Genomic DNA, 10,634 nt, shown 5'->3' with positions numbered 1-10,634 from the left:
TCGGGTGGTCAGGCTGGCTGACTCGGTTGATGCATGTCATCCCCATTGCACGGATCGATGCTCATGATATCAGTCACTGGATTGTCTGGTCCAGACTCTATTATTTACAGACCGCCGTCATGTAGCTGGAATATTGCTAAGTGCGGTCTTAAACAACAAACACAATACACTAACTGGGGGGAATGAAATAAATCCATAATTAATGATAATCAGAATCCATTCGAGATTATAAAAATGTAAAATAATATGAAACATATTTTAGAGCGCTGTAAATGAATTTCAAGTTAGACAATAATTAAAGCGACAAAACCCTTTCCATATTCAACAGAAATCTCTGCTAAAAACAGAGTCGATTGTACGATTCCGACTATATCATGAGCACCTGTTTATGACTCACTGTCAAAAAGTGATAATACCAGATGTTCGTGAAAAGGTGAGCGTATCCTGTGACTCACGTTACAAATACATGGAAAGGCAAGTTAATTGTTCACCTGAAAAAAAACACATGAACATATGGTACAGGCATTTTGAAGTATTTTGGTAAACATCATAAAAAGAGTCAATTATACGATTCCAACGATATCTCGAGCATATGTTTATTAATCACTTTCAAACGGTGTTCACTGTCAAAAAGTTATGATACCAGGCGTTCACGAATGTGAAAGTGTGAGAACATCCTGCTCCATAAGTGACATGCGTCACAAACACATGCAGAGGCAAGTCAAGTGTTCACCTGACAAACCGCGTCAAAATGGTAAACATGGTACAAATCAAAATAGGAGATTGCATCGGACATAATTTTAAAGCTTTACTGAACCCCTGATCAAACGACGTTTGGGCAAAAGTCGTACAGTGCTTTTTCCACACACACACAAAAAAATATATAAAAAATAATAATAATAACTATAAAAAAATATATAACAAGAATATTAAAAAATGATGCGTTTTGAAATTTTCGTGGAATAGAACATTGTACTTCAAAAGTTGCGAAATGTAAACACCAAAGGCTTGAGCTGATGAAATCTCGCACCATATGAAGGGAAAGTTGACTATCGGAAAGTTTAAGTCATCCCTCTTGGCATGCAGTCTTGTGGAGAGATTTTTGTCACTCTGAACCTTTATGCATAGATCTAAATATGAAACAAAAATCGGCGGTCTCAGTGGTCACTTATATATTTCTAGTACAGATGGGTACAGGGAATTGGCTAACTGACCATTATTGAAAGATGTCAGATCATCGATATACCCGAAATGTATCTTAAACTTGTCCCTTGTTTAGCTTTTGCCAATCCGAGACCCTAATGCACAAAGAAATAGATCAACAAGAAGGGCAGCACCAATGGTCCCGGTTCGCCCCGATTATGTTTCTAGGTTTGTCAGCACCATACCCGTGCTCGAAGGTTTCACCGAACGTCTGAGATCTGCATCACTTCGGGCTTTCCTCCCACATTAAGCTGACACGCCGCGATATAACTGGAATACTGGTAAAAGCCGCGTTAAACCCAACTCACTCACTCACTAACTCACTCAAACTACCAGACCGTGCCTCTCATATTACAGCATCACTCCAGCCTCCAAAAATCTGAATCTGTTTCTTTTGTTTATTGCCCCTGTTTATCATGTACATCAGGGCTCCATTCCACAATGTGATCTTAGCGCTATGTCGATCGTACCTCCCACTCTCACTTTAACACTGACTTACGACAATCGTAGCGCTAAGATCGCTTTGTGGAACGGGGCCCAGAGCTCCATAGGAAAGATGGCGAGGAAAGCAGCTTCGCTTATTTCTCTCAGTCGCTCCTGGAACATCGCGGCCTTCCAAAAAAAATGGATTTGGTGCAAGTCTCCCATTATCTCAATAATCAAGTTCAGGATAACGAAGTTTGACTAAATTTATTTCACTTATTATCGACCTGCCTTCCACACCAACAGGTCTATAACGTGACCAAATATTGATTTTCCTAATGACACCGTTCACCGTAAACTAAAAGGTAATGACGTTCTTTGAAATTATGAAATTTATGAATGACATTTACGATTTAATTAACGAATATATTGCTTTAACAGTGTGCAGTGTGAAAAACGTGATGTATAATTTCATCATAGCCATAAAACGTGTATTAAGAGTATCAAGTTACAGGATGCAACAGTAGTACAAATCACCCACGTGCTCATACGTCAATAAACCACGTGGGGATTCAAGGTTCGAATAGGTCCCAGCAACCTATGTTGATTGTAGGAGGCGACTTAAAGTATCTTGTGGTCAGGCTCGGTGACTTGGTTGATTTGCGTGTCATCTTACTTGGATCGTTGCTCAAAATATCGATCACTATTTTTGTCTGATCAGTCTCAATTATTTGCAGGTTGCGGTCATGTAGTTGTAAGATTGTTGGGTGTGGAGATAAACAACAAATAAAACAAGCATTACTGTCTCTATGTCACAGTCTAGTAAGCTTATTCTGGTTAGAGAAATTATATTAACAGGTAGATAGTCTCTCAAGCACTAGCCCACTCCTTGTTGTTAATGGATAAGTAACATTGCCTGTCTCTTGATAAGTAATGTGACCGTAATATAGCTGGAATATTGCTGAGTGCGGCGTTAAACATCAAACAAACGCAATAAATTCCATATACATATACACTATACAGTCAACATGAAGTTGAAGTATGCCTTGGCAAACCATTATCTCTCAGTCGCTGAAGCATTCACACTCGCTACAGCATCCCTCGACAAACCATTATCTCACACTCGCTACATCATCCCTCGACAAACCATTATCTCACACTCGCTACAGCATCCCTCGAGAAACCATTATCTCACACTCGCTACAGCATCCCTCGACAAACCATTATCTCACACTCGCTACAGCATCCCTCGACAAACCATTATCTCACACTCGCTACAGCATCCCTCGATAAACCATTATCTCACACTCGCTACAGCATCCCTCGACAAACCATTATCTCACACTCGCTACAGCATCCCTCGACAAACCATTATCTCACACTCGCTACAGCATCCCTCGACAAACCATTATCTCACACTCGCTACAGCATCCCTCGACAAACCATTATCTCACACTCGCTACAGCATCCCTCGACAAACCATTATCTCACACTCGCTACAGCATCCCTCGAGAAACCATTATCTCACACTCGCTACAGCATCCCTCGACAAACCATTATCTCACACTCGCTACAGCATCCCTCGAGAAACCATTATCTCACACTCGCTACAGCATCCCTCGATAAACCTTTATCTCACACTCGCTACAGCATCCCTCGATAAACCATTATCTCACACTCGCTACAGCATCCCTCGACAAACCATTATCTCACACTCGCTACAGCATCCCTCGACAAACCATTATCTCACACTCGCTACAGCATCCCTCGATAAACCATTATCTCACACTCGCTACAGCATCCCTCGACAAACCATTATCTCGATCTCGCTACAGCATCCCTCGACAAACCATTATCTCACACTCGCTACAGCATCCCTCGACAAACCATTATCTAACACTCGTTACAGCATCCCTCGCAAACCATTATCTCACACTCGTTACAGCATCCCTCGCAAACCATTATCTCACACTGGCTACAGCGTCCCTCGATAAACCTTTATCTCTCAAAGGTACTGGGTTGACCGCAAAGCCCTTACGGGAATATTGTAATGAATATAATCTTAGTGTTAATCTAGATAAAAGTAAGACTGATGTATTCAAAAATGGAGGTGTCCTTTCTAAAAGGGAGAAGTGGTAGTTTAGGAAAACTCCTATCGAATGTGTTACCGCGTATACATATTTAAGCATGGCCTTCTCTGGAAATATGTCTTGGAATATATTTTGTTTGTTTGTTTGTTTGTTTGTTTTTTGTTTAAAGAAACATTCCAGCTGAATATTCCCTTGGAATATGTACTTTGATAGTGCTATATTGCAATCCAAAAGAGCTTTATTTGGTATTTTAGGAAGTTTATCAAGACTTAAACCTATCCCATATGATGTTTTCTTCAATTTTTTTTAAATCAAAGTACTGCCAATTTTAATGTATGGTGCTGGGGTGTGGGGCATTGCTATTGGTTGTATTTCAATACATGTAGATGTCTGAGGTCATTCCGACCGGAATGTTCACATTACCAAGTTGCGAGATGATGCCGTTAGTCAAGGTTTTTTATCTAACGATGTTGACGGTGATAGTTCTAGAATCCATCCGATAATTTAATTCCATGGTTTAATTAGGATTTGACTTCATGCTGACTTTGATATATTGCACTTTGACAGCTCTTGGAGGTGTGACCTCATTGTCATTCATCCCGGGTCACGTGACTTCCGGTATATATTGTTTACATGACATGGATCCAGTTCCGGTTGCAGCAGAGTTCGTACACTTTCAAGTTTCAAAGTTTATTGTACAGTTTAATTGTTTTAACAGTTCAGAAAAACTAATCGTAGGATGGATACAGACAAGTACCGGATTCTAGAGCCACGATGTGACAGACAGTGCCGAGCGACGGCTGTTTCCAGTACAGTTGACAGCCGGTATGGCCTCAGACCACAATTAATTTCCTTCTTTGCTATCTACAGTGACATGACAGCCCACCATAATTATTATCAGTCGTAGACTGTTCTCCTGTTGCATGCTGACCAGCCTGCCACTTGTCACTTAAAACGCCAAGTTTCGGCCAGCATTTACCACCTTACTTTCGCAGTAACCACTGTCAACAATGCTCACCGGAAGTTTCGAGCCGAAACACACACAACGGCCTTCAACTTGGGGTCAAACCATGGGAAGCTGGAATCAATACCGTCACAGATAGGGGCTAACAAAAACTGAGCAAACTACAATGTCTTATCTTTCATTTCAGCTATCACAAATCACTCCAAAAAAATTGCCACAGGCTGAACAGCCCATTTAAACAGGGTACTATATTCTCCTATTTTCCTTCCGGTTCTTGGTAAAACTTAGGGGGGATAACTGTGGTCTGAGGCCGTATCGCGACACGCGACCTCGAGACCATGTGCAAGATTTTTCAGTTCATTGATTAATAAATAAACTCGTTATTGAACTTTACCTACTTGTTGTGTGAGCCTTCTGAATTTCGCTAGTTTCGACAAAGGTAATTTTGTTGATCCTTGTGATATATTGTCGCTAAACCTCGTCTCCAAGCTCTGGTATTTATTTGTCACATTTTGTGACTGGTGGCAGCATACATATTATAGTAGTTTACCCACAAGTTATTATCGACCAGTCTTAGGCCGTTCCGGTACAATAGACATGTCCTAGGGTAAAACTAATTGGGCTTCAAAACTCAAAAAGTTGTTTGGCTGAAATTTGGGAACAACAGCAGACACAATCTATTGATAGTCTTATGACAGGGTTTATGATACAACTGAAATGTATATATGAACACATCTTCCCGAGGCAAGTGAGTTAACTGACTATAAAAGTCCAGTTTCCAGGTAGAAGGGACATAACTCGTAATAGCCACTGGTGGCGCTACGATCGGGCCCAGGAATTCCAGCATAGTTCGGCAAGGGTGGAAACGGGTCTTTAAAAGTCAGTTAATGCTCTTGCCTCGGGGAGATGATATGAACAGGACTGGCATTCCTCACCGACATGTCGTTCTAATAAACTTGTTCTAATAAGCCTTCGCTCGTCACGCCGAAGACCCGGGTTCGATTCCCGACATGGTTAGAATGTGTGAAGCCCATTTCTGGCGTCCCCCGCCGTGATATTGCTGTAATATTGCTAAAAGCGGCGTAAAACCACGCTCACCCACTCACTCACTATTGGACGTTGTGTTGCAAAATGAGTGAGTGAGTTGGCTTTTAACAGTATGCCAGTTATATAGCGGCGTGTCAGCTTAATGTGTGAGGAAAGGTTTCAGACCACTTCGGTGAAACCCACGAGCACGGGAAACATACCTAGAAACATAATCGGGGCCAAACGAGATTCGAACCCTCCTGCAAAATGAAACCGAGTGGACACTCGGAAGAAAGGTCGCCCTCATGGCAACAGGTACAATCATGAATCATTCGTGCTCCGAAACTGGGTAAATGATATTTACAACCAATCTCATAGCAGATAAATCATCTGCTGACACGTATGAAATTACATGGTCAATATGACTGGATATCTGAAGCCACATAGTCCCAACCTACGACATCATTTTGTGATATCAGCCATTTATAATATCCAACGGTGATGCCTGAATTAAGTTACTCTCAAACATATCTTGTCGAATCCTTGGCAACACTGATAACCTTTTATATATTTTGTACATAACGCATTATGATTCTCTGAGAAGATTATTCACATCGGTAATCTATAGCCTCCATGCGCTATCATCATACATCCAGAGCAGTTATGTCCTGGGCCCAGTTGCACAAAGCGATCTTAGCGCCACAACTATTGTAAGCGTATGTTAAAATATTGCAGTTACCATCATCTTAGTGCTAACATCGCTTTGTGCAAGTGGGCCCTGGTGCAAACTGATTAAGCTACCTCAGTAAAGAATTCACCACTATGCATATAAAACGAATAAAACCTTGGATGGCACATGGGCATCTTATATAAGAATTTTTTTAGGTACGGCTTTGGATTTATATGGCTTAAGTATGTAATTGGAATATGATTTATTTCTGTTATAGTCCCTGTTCATTTCAAGCCATTCATATACGATTTGGACGATTCACATTTGGACATTTTCTGTAAATTGGAAACTTAAGTAGCTAAGTGATGTATGAATTAAATGTTAGTAAGTGAATTCGTCTTTTACCTTCGGTGGTGCCCCCTGCAAAATCACCTTAACTAGTAGCTGTACTAAAACATCTGAAACTCAACTTGAAATGGCAAATTTTTTCAAAATATCAAGCCTGCCTCCAAGAAATTGATTTGTATATTTGCTGAAATAAATAACATTTACATTATGAACAGTTTTTTTGCACAGCTTTATGGTTGCCATCTTGAATATGTTACACATAGGTCCATTTCATTCAAAGTTCTGAAATCGACTCGAGCATTATGCTGTGAACCTCTTATATGCATACAAAAGTGAGTGATATCAGATTTGTCAAGAAGTATTCTATACGATTGTCCAAAAGTAGATCAATAATCAGCCTACATCAAATTATGGTGTTTATATATGGTTTCCTATGGCATATAACACATCAAGGTCGGGGAATAACATACAAGATGACAAGCCAAATCCTGAGCATACATCCAAGCGTTGTTCCGATGTAGCTAATCCGAGAATGCAATATTAGGTATCCTACTCTGACACTATAAGAGTAAATTTGTTCCAAATTGTGCAAAAACATTTCACCTGGTAACATCACATGTTAAGAAGTACTTCAAGAGATGTACTGGAACATGTGTTAGAAGATTATAGTGGAATCAGGCACACGTACCTAGAACATATACCGGATTAAAGGTTTCTGCGAGAAGAATTTAGTTTCGTCGGGATGTATGACGTTCGATTTGCCATGGGTTGGTCCATATTCACTCAATACCAATTATTGATACCTCATTGGAGAGGTATTTATATATGGATTCCAGTAGTATATCACACTTGAAGATCAGTGGATCACTAGTGAGATGACAACCCAAAACGTAATCATACCCCCAAGTGATATACGGCAAAACCGGGCGAAAACGCGATATGGGGTACCATACTTTGAAAGGCTGTAACAACAAGTTCGTCCCAACTTTTTTCTTAACATTCAAAATCATGTTTAGTATGTTTATGGGCTTTAAAAAAATTAAGTGGGGTTTGGAGGGTGGTGGTGGTGGGGGGTGGGGGGGTGGGGGGGGGGGGGGGGGGGTGCTCGTGGGTCATAGGCATTGGTTAAGTTGAGGAGGAACTACATGTATTATTGATATGTGACAGCTGCAAAACCGAGAAGAGAATGTTTAGCCAATCATAAACCCACCAATAACTGAAACCTTTGAAAGACTGATGTCAACCGACAATATCCATTTTATTACATTTTTATTAAATTTCTTTGTTTTACGAAAGATCAGAAGCAAAACATGTATCGATGTAACGTAAAGTGATGAATACCATTTAGAAAGTGGTCAAATGTAACAAATGTTACATTTGGGATAACACTTTCTTAGTAAAGATTCTGGTACTTTTTTTAGGTTGAGTCCCGTCCGGGATTCGAACCCACACTTGCCAGAGTCAGGCACCTAATCGCCAGCACACAAAGTCAGCGATCTAACCCACTCAGCCACCGAGGCTTCCAGAAAAATGAAAGTCCGACAAATGGTAGTCTAGATCACGTACTTTGAGTACCCCTCTGACAAGTGTAAATTGGCACGGCTCCCATGGCCGAAAGCTATGAATACACAATGCCATTTAGAACGGATGGGACTCAATCCAAAAAATGTACGAGAATCTGTACTTTACTAAGAAAGTGTTATCCCAAATATAACATTTGTGACGTCAAGTTGTTTGCACTCCATCGTTTTCTCAGCAAGTACATTCAGTTATGTACACCATCTTCTTTGTATTATTGGCCTAGGGCCTACAGTACAGAATAAAGGCTGTCTGTCCGCAATCCAAATTTTACATATTTGTTGCCCCTGTTATTTAATAATGACGTGAACTAAGCGATAAAGAGAAGTTCTGAACTATTCCCATCATTTAAAAAGACCACACATTTTATTGAAACCACAATCAATACAATAAATAACAATAAACGGATCGGCATGACTAGGTATGTTAATCACAAAGTACAAAGTCACTCCTAGACAAATGAGCACAATCTTCAATACAACAATTGCTTGTCTTTGTAGAATTACAATGGAAAAAGTAAAGAACTAGCAAATAGAGAGCATGTGGACCATTTGATAACTTTTGTTGTTTTGAGATTAGATATTTTTCAGTTACTACAACAGCCTGATTTTTATGAAAAAATTTTTTGCTCTTTTTATAAAAAGTCTATACATGATTGGTAAAGTTATATCAGGAGAATGATACGACATCTGGTTTGTGTCCTCAGTGGTATTGTGACTGTCATAGCGTGACATTACATTTTAACTCACTTACTCATATCGAGGAAATGGGCTGACATGGGTAGTGATATCATCGATTGTTGACTTACATGTTTTATTGCCACGGTTGTGATATGTGTCCCGTAAAATACACGTGTAACAACTTACACAATGATTTCATTCTCGCCCCCATCTTACCCAAATGGATAGAGTGTCTACCCGGAGCGTGGAAGGTCGGTGATTCGACACCCAACCGCGTCGCTGAGTGCGGCTTTAAACAACAAACCAACCAACCCATCCGCGTCATACCAAATACGTTAAAAGATCATTTTTATTACCCTGCATGGAGATCGGGATTAATGGGATAAAACATGGACTGGTCGGCTCGAGTCTGTAGACTGGTTCTGAGTTGGGTATCCACGGCGGCGTGGTATACCACTGGGCTCCATTAAACTGACATGACTAAAGTACTCACGGAAATGAAAATAAAATGTTTTGCTCAATTAAAAAATCGACACAAAGTGTTACGTAGCTGTAAATACGAAATAACAAAACAACTCAAAAGGTACTAGTCTGGATTTGCTAGTTTGATCTCAGTGAACAATACAAAATACAATACTTTACAGGAGGTAATTTGTCGGCACTTTCAACATTCAAAAATAAAAAAAAGTCCAAATTGACATAGCAGAAAAAGACTATAGGCATTATGCACCTGTTCTCACCTGTCGTCAAGGTGTCATAGGTCACCTTGATTCACTAACACCTAGTTATGCCCTGTTTCACAATAGTCTGTTTTATTCACATTTTTACACACTTTTACGTGTAAAGAGGCATAAAAAAACATTTGATACGCTGTATTTGTGCCACGGCCCAATTAGTACTAATTTAGTTGTTTGAATATTTACATACTTTGTATATTAACTGCATTTATTTAAGATCTGAGGTCGAAAAAACAGGGTTTTTTTCATTTCCTTGAGTACTTTAGTACAAGCAGCAACACACGCACATACAGGCACACAGCTATCTTGATAAATGCAATAATCTCGAACGCGGCCTTAAACCCCATTTCACCTTTTGTTGTGAGTTCCATCAGTAAGGTTTACTGGGACAAGATACCAGGATTGTGTTCAACGAAGCAATGTAAATGTATTGTTATATATTTCAAAAGGTTGTATTTGATGGATGAATATCAGTGACCTTGTGTATTTGATTCATGAGTATCAATGACCTTGGGGAAACGTTAACAATCATCCAACAACGGAGTTCATAATGTCAACTTTGTATTTAGGGGTGGGTGGGGTAGACTAGTGGTTAAAGCGTTCGCTCGTCACGCCAAAGGCCCCGGTTCGATTCCCTCCATGGGTACAATGTGTGAAGCCCATTTCTGGTATCCCCCGTCTTGATCTAACTGTAGTATTTTCTAATAGCAGCGTAAAACTCAACTCACTCACTAACTCTTTGTATTTGAATGTTCAAAATGTATCATGCAAAACTGTATTTGACAAACAGATGCACATAATGTAAAAAAAACCCTTAAAGTTATTAAAGTCAAATATTGACACATAAACGACAGTTTAAATACTAGTAGATGATAATCAATGCAAAGGAAGCTAATGTATATATGTTTTGACCGG

This window comes from Haliotis cracherodii, unplaced genomic scaffold, assembly GCF_022045235.1.
Source record: "Haliotis cracherodii isolate W230 unplaced genomic scaffold, xgHalCrac1.p SCAF_16, whole genome shotgun sequence".
In the NCBI taxonomy this organism is placed as follows: domain Eukaryota; kingdom Metazoa; phylum Mollusca; class Gastropoda; order Lepetellida; family Haliotidae; genus Haliotis; species Haliotis cracherodii.
The sequence above is the reverse complement of the archived record's forward strand: the minus strand, read 5'-3'. Positions refer to the sequence as shown.